This window comes from Copidosoma floridanum, unplaced genomic scaffold, assembly GCF_036245765.1.
Source record: "Copidosoma floridanum isolate Cflo_tuat_1 unplaced genomic scaffold, Cflo_Japanese_pri ptg000004l, whole genome shotgun sequence".
NCBI lineage: Eukaryota > Metazoa > Arthropoda > Insecta > Hymenoptera > Encyrtidae > Copidosoma > Copidosoma floridanum.
Window position 1 is genome coordinate 17,459,774 of NW_028321881.1, and position 13,763 is coordinate 17,473,536.

General features: G+C 37.6%; 1 protein-coding gene across 1 annotated transcript in view; it reads right to left on the reverse strand.

The window, feature by feature from the left end:
* The window catches only part of Apoltp (Apolipoprotein lipid transfer particle), a 2,496,658-nt gene that overhangs the window by 2,428,238 nt on the left and 54,657 nt on the right, over positions 1-13,763 (reverse strand). The gene's annotated exons all lie outside the window — the stretch shown is intronic.

Sequence of the window (13,763 nt, forward strand, 5' to 3'; positions counted from 1 at the left end):
AAAGCTAACGATGGAAAGACACCACTAATCATGGAAAGTAATTATTCCACACTATAACTTATACCACTTTACTGTAACTTTATGTTATTGTGAAAACTTATTTGTTGATCTTTATCTAGATTCCAGATATTGTGCATTGTTTGGAATTATATATGATATTAATGAAAGTACCACTGAAGGACACTATTATACTTGCATCAAGGATTTAGAACGTGGTCAGTGGAGGTTCTGTAATTGTTCTGAAGTTTTTTTAGTAACCTAGATAATTATCATTGTTAATTTATATGAGATAATAAAAAAGTAGTTTTCGTCATTAATATGCATCCGACCAATGCAGTCCTGAGCTCAAGGGCTATTGCAAAGCATTGCTTGAGGGGCCGTTAGAAATGCTCTGGTTGGCTGATTATTTTTTGGTAAATTTTATTTATCCTATTGTTGGTACACATCAGCCTCTTAAAAAAGCCCGAATAAAGAAAATTAATATTAACCATTCTTCATTAGTTTAATTCACAAAAACGATGTTACTTGATTCAGAGTTACTGTTTTTTATTTTGTCAGTTAATTATAATAAGAAATTCCGAGTAACCTGTTTCACTTTCTCTAAGAAATTTTATTTCCATTATACACTTTTATTTAGAAGCTTAGATGGCTTTCCATATCACTTTATTTATGTACTCACTAAGGTGGCTAGGGTTATATTTTTTGGCTCTACCAGAACCTCAAAAATTCTGGACTTACGTATGTAAAGTATGCCAAATTCATTTGCGACAAGAAAATACTGGGGTCAACAGCTTAATTTTTTCGCAAATCGTTACTAAAAACTTACCAATTCAACACCTTCTACTAAGAACAGTGGTCACCAAATCGACTGTATCTTTGGAAATCTTGGATTAACATGAGACACTTTTAATAGTTCTTGTGTATTTTTTTCACAAATAATCTATTAAATTTTTAAAAATTATATATAGGGTCAACGACTTAACTTAAGAGAAAATCAGAAGAAAAATATGAAATATTAATCTGGTTTGCCATGCAACATTTCCCAAAATTCATCTAACTAAAATTTCACGGTACCTTTCTAGCAAATTCTTTATTTTGTACTTTGGTTTTACAGAAATAACTATATTTATTGGAAAATAAACTGTCTAAAAGCGTTGATTTTTCAGGGGCTTTTATGGTACCCTACACTAGGTACGGTACAAACCACCCAAGCCACCTTAAAAAATTAATTAGTAAAGATACTGTCAGAGAGTTTAACTGTTGTATAACGATAGTACAATTATTTGGTAGGTTAAGAAAAATATGATACATGTATTCTAAAAAATTTCTTCGTGAATAACACAATGAGTATGGAAATTTATACTATTGATAAAGTAATATCAATTACTAATATATGAAGAAACGATAGATTAAAATAAATCAAATTATGATTGAAATTACGAAATGTAGCTGTTCATTGTAAAAAATCAGTATTATATTATGTCAGTAGAACACGAAGTACAAACTTGTGTACCTAAAGGGTACGGTTGTTTTACAACTGTTCTCAAGTCTGTATGCTATTTCTATCACTCAGGGCACAAAATACAATTTCGTACTCTCGGGGAAAAAAGCAATAAATAAAACTTGGGCACAAACGTAAAATTACACCGTATCCTTCAGGCACTCACTTTATGCTTTCTGCTCTCGGAGCACAATTATTGTATAATTACTTACATCATGATATACAAAATAGCCAAATGGTTCTCAAATTAATTTTGAAGCGCTTTGGTACAATTAAATTATTAGTTTTTAAAGATTATTCTTTCAAATTTATTTATCGTTTAAATGTGTTTAATTTACGTTTTTGTTCTAATTTTTATTCTTTATTATGATGAAAATAAAACGTTAGTAAGAATAGGAACAGAGTATGTACAATAAATTAGTTACATGGGAGTATTATTTTCTGTATCTCAGATACCACATGTGTAACAATAACCCGCACCACTCATATAATAAATTTCATGCATACAAACAATGTTATATAATTATTGAAAATAAGACGTCTTGAAATGTTTCTGTGAGTATTTGTATAGGTAACGTGGAAAGAAGAGAAAGAAAAAAGTATGGGTACAACTTTTTGAAGAAAAAAAAATACTTCGGATGTTTATTTACTAATGTACCAAAAAACCTGCGATGAGACAAAATTGCCATATAAGGATGATTTTTCCCGGGTTACGTAACGGTAATTTTATACTTAGTAATAAATACAAAAAACTTCTTAGAACTGTACAAAGCAATAGTTACTCTCATTTTTAAAGACTTCAACTGTAAATAGCTGCCATGAACTACTATTCAATTGCATTAAATTTCAACTATGAGTCAAAATTATAATCTATTTTGGGTACCACAGGTTATTGTTATACGATTGAATAAGAAAACGTATACCAACGCTGATGTAATGGTGAAAAGACGTTCTGTAATAATACGAATCCTATTATTTATTAGTAAAACAGTAACAAAATTCACTACTCTTAATGCCAATTTAAAGTATTGCAGCAAGCATATAATTTATTTTTAGAACCGTATTACGCTAATGTAATAAATGGCCATTAGTGCTGTCATTCAAAATTAATTGTCTCAGTTGTTAACATGTTTACGGGGTATTTTTTTTGTATATATATATATATATATATATATCTACCTATAAAATTGCATACCGAACTTTTTTTAGAGAGATTTTATCAAAAATTTCTAATAATATTTAAGATCAGACTATTGACTATTGTTATTTACCGAAAGCCTGTGTTAAGCTTTATTAAAATATCGATTTTCAATCGTTAATATCTTTCTATAAAGTTTATTTAGCTAGACTTCTGTTAACGGTATTAAAAAGCTTAAAAATTCGTTTATGAATGCTTAAAGTTTCATTAAGATCTGTCAAATAGTAGTTTCCGTATATTCAGGTGATCCATGTCTTCAGGGCAAGCACCAGGAACGAGAGAGCTCCGAAGCATGGCCTGAGGGACATTCTTTGCTTGTCCTGGATGGATGTATACCAGGTAAGAACTCTGGTTTTTACTACAAAGTTTCAAATAAATTTCTGTATCGTAAAGCGTGATACTGTTTCTATGACACTGATTGTAGTGCGTACTTTATTGTTAGTACGGTAAAATTAGCTAAAAATCATAACGATATCCCAGAAATTCTGACTAGCTCGAAAAAAATAGAGTAATAGTTTCAATGTATTATAAAAAATTAAAACAGAATTTAACAAGTAGAAACGTCAGCAAAAGCCCCTCAAAAATGGCCAAAACAAGTTTTTTGAGTCCAGAAGAAAACCAAAAGATTGTGCATAAAAAAAGTAGGATAAAAATAGTGCAATTTTAGGACAAATAAAATGAGCCACGTTGGGCTCAGATCAGTTAAGCCGTGTTTTCGCAAATTGCAAACAACTGCCATTGTGAGCCATTTTTTCGAAATTCAATAACTTGCATTCTATACAACATTTAGAGCTGAAATTTCAGCACAGACAGATATTATAACTCTTATCATACACAGGCAATTTCAGCTTAATCGATTTTAAACTTTCCACAAACCGTAGCAAAAACCGAAAAAAGGTCCTCTCGAAGAATGTCCATAAAAAATTTGTTAGCTAACATAGGTACATTTTTTTAACGTTCTTCGCTTCGTCTATATATACTCTACAAGTACCTTAAATGCCATTCATTTTTACTAAGTAGGAATATCTTAAAAATTGATTGCAAAAACGGCTTAATGCTCTCCGGTCAGTGGAATCGATGGCTCGACTAGCTGCTGCTGGAGATCTCGCGTACTTTCCACATGCATGTTTTCCTCAAGGTCATTTAAAACAAAATGTGCTTTTTGTTGCAATCAATTTTTAAGTTACTTTTAATTGGTAAAAATAAATGGCATTATAGGTACTTGTAGAGTGAATGTAAACAAAGCGAAATGCGTTTAAAAAATGTACCTATGTTGGATAACAACTTTTTTATGGTTATTTTTCGTAAGGACCTTATTTCGGTTCTTGCTGCGGTTCGCGAAAAGTTTGAATTCGATAAAACTGAAGTTTTTGTGTATGATAAGGGCTATGATATCTGTCTGATGCGAGTTATTAAATTTGGAAAACATGGCTCAAAACGGTAGTTTCTTGTGATTTGCGAAAAAATAACTGAATCGATCTGAATCCTACGTGGATCATATTGTTCGTCTTAAATTAGACATCTTTTTACGCTGTACTTCTCTATGTATAATCCTTCGTTTTTTTTTGTATACACGAAAAACATGTTCTTGTCATTTTTGACATTTTTGGGGGCTCTTGCTGACATTTTTACTTGTTAGTTTCTGTTTCAGTTTTCTATAATACATCAAAACTATTTACTTTTTTTTCAAGCTAGTCAGAGTTTTTTGGGCCGAAAAAGTAATTCTACCATACTATGATTGTACTTTTTTTTCGACCTTTACATGTATTACATATAATTGTTGCGTAGGATTCTATGGTCTTGGGGTGCGCACGAAGTAAATAGTCGAGGAACTAGTATCAACGTCTTTATTAATGCAAAAACGAGAGAAGAGCGCGTCGCGTGTGTACGACCTTCGTCCTTGACGGTTCCAGCCAGAGAGAGCGCTCCTTTCAGCATCCTATCGGCTTATCGCTTTGCTCTCTCCCACTACAATCATCTGTAGTAGGCCCCAAAAAGAGGGGGCGCACGTAAGTGTAGCTATGATATCGTACGTGACACGTCCGAGGCCGCGCCGCTATCGTCCTCGATGGCGATTTCCCTTTTTAATTTACATGTTTGTGCTAGAGTAATGTTCGTGTAATGTTGTTTATATTGTATGTGAGATTTCTAACGTAGGAGTAAAAAGGTTGAGAGAAAAAAAAAACATGTCCTTGTTCCTCCTTTACACAAATTCGCTAAATTGTTTTTTTGTGTAAGCATTTATTGTTTTTGTTCACGCTCTTCTCCCTTTATAATATAGTGCAATATTGCAAAATTTTCATTTATAAATTCATAGAGTGTAATAATCTTCAAGTTATTTCTACTAATTATTAACTAAATATTTAATCCCACTGTAGGTTATCCATGTTAAACTTGTAAAATATGGCATAACAGTATGTTATAATGTATCGTATAATATTACTTATTTTCCTACTGTTGATTCGATCTTTCTTTTAATGTTTTTGATTCGTGTTATTGTTACAGTTGGCTGTGCTACGAGCCTGTTAGATATTTTCACATAATGCATTTTTGTTCGTAAATATGGTAACTAAATTATAATAAACAAACGTAACCGAGATTTATGTATGTATACAAAATTTAATTAAAAATTATTTCCTTTTTTTTTTTTTATATATATATATATCCTCTTATGCACGAGGACGTTTTGTTTTTTCAGCTGCCGGAGGTGCACTTCTGACCGCTAGGCGTACTTGGTTTTGCGATGCGACTGGTCTTTGTATGGTCTGTAGCATTATTGGTTGCGCTGTCACTGCACCCGCCGCTGCGCCTTCGCTTCCGGAACGGTTCCTTCTACCTGTAAGCATTCTAGCCAAATTTAGTATTAAGGGGCCCCCCCATTTTAGGAACCCGAACGAATTTACCGCCGTGCCTAATAATATTTCCGCCACCGTCCACGGTTAACCCTTGTAGCCTGACAGTTCTCCTTTTATTTGCACTTCCTCGTATTCGTATGCTGGGTGATACACTCCACCGTAATGGTTTCTTATTTCGTATATCCTTCTCTATTCCCGCGGGTATATTCTTGTTTTTGACATCTTTTAAGAACCGCAGTAGAGAGAGTGAGGGGCGAGAAAAGAGAGCGGTTGGCTGTGTCGTCTTTGTTAACGTTCTATTTTCCTACATCTACGCTCACGCACATATATGTACCTGGAAGGTGCTTTACTCGACTATGACGCTACCCAATGCATTTACCATTCAAGAACCGTGTGCTTATTTTCAGTTGCGAGTGTGGCACTCTCTTTACAGATTTCTGTTTTCTCACACGCTATACAGTATACATAAATCTATTTCTCGCTATTTTACTACGACTACGCTTCCTTGTTGCCACATGCCTAATATTTTCTTACTCTGTCTTTATTATTTCTATAATTTTTTTTTTTATATTTCTCATTCTTGTTGGTAATTCAATAAGTACACTTTATTAACACATTTAATTATTATTATACTCCAACAGAGGCGAGTCCGCGAAGATTGTCAATCTTGTGCCCGAGGCTCAATTGGCTTATATTAGTCTGTCCGATTTTCTGTTCGTAAAATTTTCCGCTCCCTTCCTTCCGTTCTTGTGTGTCATGTATGGAAAAGGAATTATGATGGAGCCTTATAGATTTCGATAATCCGACAGTGCTTGTGCCCATTCACTGCAACTATTATTTTCCACTTTCTTCTCTCCCTTTCCGCTAGCTTGTATTGTGGCTTTTTATAGATTCATATACTTCATTTTGCGTGCCGTAGCCATTATGTTTGCCCAGGTTGGTGACTACTAAATCACCATTCCCATCTTTTTTGATTTTTTTGTTTTTGTTTATTTTTTTCTGCTTTTTTTTTTTCTTTTCTTTTTTCTGCTGTTCCTAGTAGTTTTCCGTCACCGTAATCTCTGCGAGTCTTTGGTATGCCCCACGCCATGAGGTACTGGACGGGTTCATTTCAGCAGAAATCGTTGGGGTTGTTTTCAGCAGCATTGCTAGTTATTTCTCTAACGTCATTCTCGTATCTAAGTAATCCGTTTTGTTGATTTTTTTTTTTTAATTTTAATGCATTACTTGCTTGTGCTCTCCCGGATACTAGCGTCAGCTAAGGGAGTTCACTGTGCAGTCCATGGGCGTCCGTCGTTCACGAGAATTGCTTTCAATTGCTCCAGGTACGTGCTGGAAGGATCTTTGTGGAATTGCTGAGAGTAGTGGGGTATTTTAGGATATCTTCGAGGAAGGAAGGGGTGGTTTTAAACGCCGCGAATGTGATTGCTTTACACTGTTCAGCAACAACAACAATAAGTCGTGTTACCTAAAATCTGATTGATATTCTTTTCGGACTCTTCTCTGCCTTTTGATTTATTTTTTTTGTCTATTTCAACCTGTATCTTCCATGCTTGCAGCCTAATGTTAATATTTTTATACGTGTTATATAATTTTTTGTTGATCGTAGCTCCTCGCTTTTGTTTTGGTAGTGCTACCTGTTAATTACCTTATTGTTATTTTCATCGTTATTATTACATAACTCTGACTATTATTGTTATTATTCTCATTATAAATTCTTTTTGTTACATTTTTTGTTAGAGAATGCCACGCGCACATCTTGTCTGCTTTATTTTTTGTTCTCATATCAGTCGTATGTTATTTTTATAACTCCCTGCCTTTACCAGTGTGCATATATGTGTTTCCGTTTTTCTTCGGTCCTAACGTTATTGTTTATTTACCTGCCTCCGTCAGCTCATTTTTTTTTTCGTGGCACGTCCGAGGGCCGCGAAAATTTAAGAAAACTAAATTTTTGTAAGTATTTTATCAATATTCTTTCTTTACAAGGGGGTGGGTTAATTGTACAAAGTATCTTATGGTTACGCAGATATCAGTTATTTTATATTTTCTCAATTATATTTCAATTATAATTTTTTATTCACTCGCGGCTCGTCCAAGGGCCGCGAATTACTAAAAACTAACGCTTTTCCCTATATATATTTATACCCGTATGTTTCTGTTCATCCTGTCTTCTATACAATATACTATATCAGTGTACTAGCTTTATTATTCTTACATTGTGTATTGCTTCTGTCATCATTATTATTATTAATATTACAATCGTTATTATTAACATTATCAATATTGTTATTACTATCGTCGTTGTACTCTTTTTAATCAATGGCTTACAGTGGCTTTAAGGGTCTGGTGGGGGTGGTGGTTCAGGTGGGGGCCTTATGCGCTTTTCGTTGGGCTCCCACACGTCAATCCTCATTCCCGGTCTTCCCTCTACATCTCGCCTTCTTACGTCGATCATAACTTGCGCTCGCAGTTCGTCTGATCTTCCCTCTAACAAATCGTGTATATCCGGTTCCTTGTCTGCCTCTGTTATTGGAGCGAAATTTGTTTCCGCGCTCACTGAGAGCTCTGCTGACCTATGTTCTTCTTCTTCCGTGTTTTGTGCCGTTGTACTATTTGACGTTTGTGGCGTATCACAATTAGCTATTATTATTTCCTTCGAAGGGCTCATTATTGTCGGCGTAATTGAACAATTCGGCTTTTGTCTGTTTAATGTGTCCATTTGTCTCTTGCGCAATTTTCGTTTTCTCTCCTCGGTTAGTACTGCTGCTGGTGTACTCGTCGTTTTTACTCCCCTTCGAAACCCCGGTTCTTTCATAATATAACCTAATTTCCCGTCCGTCATTCCTTGGGAAATAGGATCATCCCCTGCCGTAGCGATTGGTCTTGTCATTTTTTCAACCTGATCATCTGATGCATCCGAAACTGTGCTTTCTATTTCCATATTGAGCTTATTTTCATTCTGTCCCTCATATAATTGTTTTTTTTTCTCCCTTTTATTACATTCATAAGTACCGTCAGTGAGCGGCTCATTTGCTGTATGCTCGTACTGTGGTGTCTCTCCTTCACTCTCTTCTTCCCTCGATCTTTCTCGTGCTTGATCGGCTCTCTCCGACGCTTCAACACCTCTGCCTTCAAAACCACCTTTGCCAAATGTTACGATGCTTTCATCTACCTCGTTTGCTTCCGTTAACTTTCGGGTGCCTTTCACTCTCCTCGCCTCTTCGGCCGCCAAGCTTGTTTGTATCAGCTGCCAGCCCCAATCATCGAGTCCCGTACTGTGATTTTCAGATTCGCTATTCATTATTGTTTTTAAATTGCTAACTATAATATTCTTTCTTGGGCGACCTCTTTTTCTCACTGTTTTCTTTATTTTCCTGCTTAATTTTTCGTTTGTTCCTACTTTTTCCTCGGATTCGGAATCTCCCTCACCATCAGCTTGACCATCTATTTTCGTTTCATACTTATTTTCTTTCCATTCATCCAAATTTTGTTTTTTTCTCTGTACTTTTTTATCCGAATCCTCTGAATCAGAGTAAATGATTTTCCCCTTTTTAGTATTTCCCTGAGTACGCTGTTTACGGGTCACTCGTATTTTAAAAATGCGCGCTGGAGGCCCATCGCTATCGGCTAGTCCTTCTTTCTCCTGTTCGTCCGCCAGCTGATACAGTTCTTGGCGTGGCCGCTCAGTGTTTATTTCTCCCTCTCCTATTACTTAATTTCGAGAGAGTGCGTCGGGTGCTTTGTTCGAAATGCCTGGCCGATATACTACGTCAAATTCGTAGCCTCGTAGCTCCGCTTTTAGCCTATTAAACCTTATGTCGGGCTTCTTTGACGTATGGTAATGTTTTAATGGCTCATGATCCGTGACCACTGTAAATTTGCGCCCAAATAAGTACGGCCGAAACTGTTCTTTTGCAAACACTATAGCCAACAGCTCCTTATCACACGTTGGGTAGCGTAATTCGCTCCCTCGAAGGCATCGTGAAGCATATTCACACGGTCTATCTTTACCCAACTCGCCTTGGCTTAATATTGCTCCTATTGCGTAGTCTGATGCATCTGTTGTGACTATAAAAGGCTTGTCTAGATTTGGTGCAATAAGTACCGGCTCACTACATAATGCGTCAACTAATGTTTTGAAAGCTTGCTCCTGCTGCTCTTCCCATTTGAACTCTGTTTCTTTTCTCAAGAGTTTGGAGAGCGGCTGAGCAATTTTTGCATAATTCTGGATAAATCGTCTATAATATCCGACAAATCCAAGAAATTGTTTGATTTTCTTTGCATTTGTAGGTCTCGGATATTTCCTCGCTGCTTCGATTTTTTTTGGATCTGTTTTTATTTGTCCGTTTCCTACTACGTGTCCCAGTACTTTCGCTTCGCGTTTCAAAAATTGGCATTTTTTCGGCTCAATTGTCAAGTTTGCTTCCGAAAGCCGCTTTAAAAGTCTAATAAAACGCCTCTCGTGCTCTTCGAGGTTCGGAGCAAACACCATGATATCATCCAAATACACTTCGATTTCATGACCTTGTAGACCCGCCAACGCGAGTGACATCGCTCTCAAAAATGTATTCGGCGAGTCCGTACACCCCATTGGCATTCTTCTATACTGATAATGACCGTCTGGCCCAGAAAACGCTGTTTTGTGTGCGTCATTCTCATGAATTTCTATTTGGAAAAATCCCTGTTTTAGATCGACTACTGTAATGTATCGAGCTGACGCTAAATGCTCGAGTATATCACTTTGGAATGGTAAGGGATGGCAACTTCCTACAGTTATTTCATTGAGCTGCCTAAAATCAGTTACCACGCGCCAACGTTTCTCCCCGTCCGGCCCCGCATGCTTGGGTACAATCCACATGTTAGAATTAAATGGTGATTTCGAAGGCTCGACGATTCCTTGCTCGAGCAATTTCTCTATCTCTTTTTTCATCTGTTCTCTTAGCGCTGGTGGGTACCTATAGCGCTTCGCCGTCACGGGCTTGTCCGTCGTAGTTATGATGCGGTGTTTCAATATATGAGTTGCTTTCAGTGGTTCTCCATCTAGGCCAAATACAAACGGATTATACTCTATGAGTTTCCGGACGTGTGATTTTTCTTCCTCGTTGCAACTTGAAACATCAATAAGCTGCATTATTTTATCGATTCTCGCTATTTTTCCTTTATCCGACAACCTACTTAAATTGTCAGTGTCCTTGAAATCACTATTGGACCCACCACTTGTATAATTATTTGTAACGCCATATTGAACTTTGTTCATTTTTCTCCTTTCTTGGCCATCTGCCTCAAAAAGTCTTATAATTGCCTCATTAACGCCCCGAGCGTCGTCCCCTTCGACGCTAAATGGATCGGCCTCTCGCATCACTTCGCATTCTAATAACTCTATTTCCGGTACAGGTATGCTTATTGTTTCATTTAGTGTGTTTACACACTCAGCATAAACTTTTCCACTATTATTTGTGGCTATAAAATTTCCGAATAAAACCCCTTCTCTCATTCTTTGCAAAGGAACCCACCCTACTTTTATTTTTTCGCTATTTACCCCGACACGGGCATATATAACTTGCCTTGACCTAGCAAGAATCTCGAGCATCTCTGGCTCGATTAAATTAATTTTCATTCCTCCTAATTCAAAAATATTTTCTGCCGCGCTTATGCGACCTTGATATAACTTAAAAATGTCCCATCCAATAATACCTTCCCCATCTATTGGGAAGTCGCGTGGGACCACATGCAACCTACACATAAGGCCATTCAGTGGTATTTCAACTACACCTAAAGTGCTACGCTCTCCGTGCGTAACACCTACAATTCTTACTCGGTTCCTCACGTCAAAGAATTCATTTGGAAGAATACTGTCTTCCTTTATAATAGAAATTTCAGCTCCTGTGTCCGCATAGAATTTTGCTTCCCCCCCTCTTAGTTGAGTGCTTGTCATAAATACCGAAGGGGGTGTCCTACCTGCTAGAAATATATTTATTCTTGCTTCACGCTGAGGCTCGCTTCCGTTATTGCTTCGTCCTACTTCTATTTGAGGGCTGTTTTGAGGCAAATTATCTCTCCTTGTCGTCATATCAACTCTTACACTCGCAGCTAGCGACTCTCTTACCTTTACGTTTGCCGTTTTTCTGCTGTCAAGTGTTTTTCTTATCTTCCTATCTACTGGGGGATGCCCGACGCTTGGGGAGCGCATCGAGCATCCTGGGAGTTTAAATTTTCCGCGCGTGACCCGTCTGTTCTCGTATTTTTCTCATGATTGTATTGATTATTTTGGTTTCCTCTTTGATTGTTAAGGTTGTAATTGTTGTCCCTGGGTCCATAGTTATTATAATTATTTTCCCGTCGCTGATTATTATTGTTATAATTGTCATTGCCGGGCGCGTAATTGTTATAATTGTTTTCTCGTTGCTGATTATAACTGTTATAATTGTTATTACCGGGTGCGTAATTATTGTAATTATTTTCTCGTCGTTGATTATGATTATTATAATTATTATTGGGTGCATAATTATTTCCCCTATTTCGACCATTAAAATTCCTGTTCTCTTCGAATTGCCTATTATTGTTCCTGTTATTATTCGCCGGAGGGCGACTATTGTTGCCATTGAAGTTTCTATTATTATTGTTATAATTATTATAATTGGATGTGTAGCTATTATGTTTGTTATGGTAATTTCTAGGGTCAGGGTCACTATACTGCACATTAGGTGCCTGATCATTGTACGCAGGTCTTCCTTCATTTTTGTCCCTTATCTCTGTTAGTCTCTTGGGTGGTTCTGTTTCGGGCCTATCGGGGTCTTTTATTCTTCCGTTTTTCGCGTCCCTCCATAGCTTTTCGCACCCGCTCGTAGAGTGCAGACAGTGCTCCTGACAATATGAGCACCACTTAACATCTTTGATGCCGTCCCATTCGTCCGTATCGCTCTTTCCCTCCGGCGCATCGCTGATTACCATGCCTATCCTTGGATTCTTCTTACCAAAACAACTCTCCCGTGTTGCATATGTGCTAAAATCATTAGGTGCCATTTGACGTAAACTTAACTCGTTATCTACATCTATAGCCACTTCAATAGCCTCCTCCAGTGTTGCAGGTTTTACCCCGGCCACGTTCCAATTGTATGGCGCTTTCAACCCATATATAAACTGTTTCGCTGACTCTCTATCCGCAGATTGTTTTAGGGTATTTTTTTGAATCTGGGACAGCTGTGGGTTGGCGTCATGGGTCATCATTATTCTATTATGCAACCGTTGCACCCGGCTGCAGTACTGAATAACTGACTCGCTATTCAGTTGAGTCAGTGACTTGAGTTGGGCTAGCTGTGTATCTATGCCTCCCATGCTCCCGAATCGCCGTGACAGCGCAAGTAAAAATGCGTCTACGGTATTAAACAGTGATAACCGGGTGCAAAATTGATCTGCCGCCATCCCCCTAAGTTTACCGCCTAACGTACCAATAAAGTATTTTTCATATTGCGGCGGAACTGCTAGATTTGCTGTCCTCAACATCTGTTCCAAAAACCGGAAAGTTTATTGGATCCCCGTTGAATATAGGGATGCCACTCGCCGCGCTGTTGACATGGGACAGTGCACTATAGTGTATGCTGACAGGGTGCGTGTTTTCCACTCGCTGTTGACTCATGATAGGGTTTATATAAGTCGGATTTGGCTGCGCTTGATGTTGCTGCTCTCGCAAAATGTATTCCCCGTGCATGTTATTATCCCGAAACGGCCAGTCAGATGACGGTGCTATCGGTTGGTCTCTCACCCTTTCATTTATTGGGCCCGTGGGTTCGTAGCTGGGTCCAGCGTCCTGCATCCTTGCGCCCGAAAAATTTGGGATTCCCGTTTGCTGCCCCCCATACATTCTTATTTCTTCCAACGTCCTTGACGGTAAGTTCCAATTGTTTTTATGGCCAAATACTAATTCCCTACAATTTTGTGTAAGTGCTTCCTCCGAAAACTGAGTCACGCATTGCTGTGCTGTTTGCTGCGCCGCTTGTTTTTCTCCTCGTCTGAACGCATGTTGAAGCGTATCATGTGTATCTTTGCAATCGAACCTATCTTTCGAGTACGAGTTTACGTCCCTCGAAATTTCGCTCATCCCATTTCCGGCTGTATAATCTGCATTCTTTAAGGGTGACGTATTCGCAGCGTCGTTTCTTACGGTGTTTGAATATTCTGCACCCACCCCCGTTATGCATGACGTTGTTTG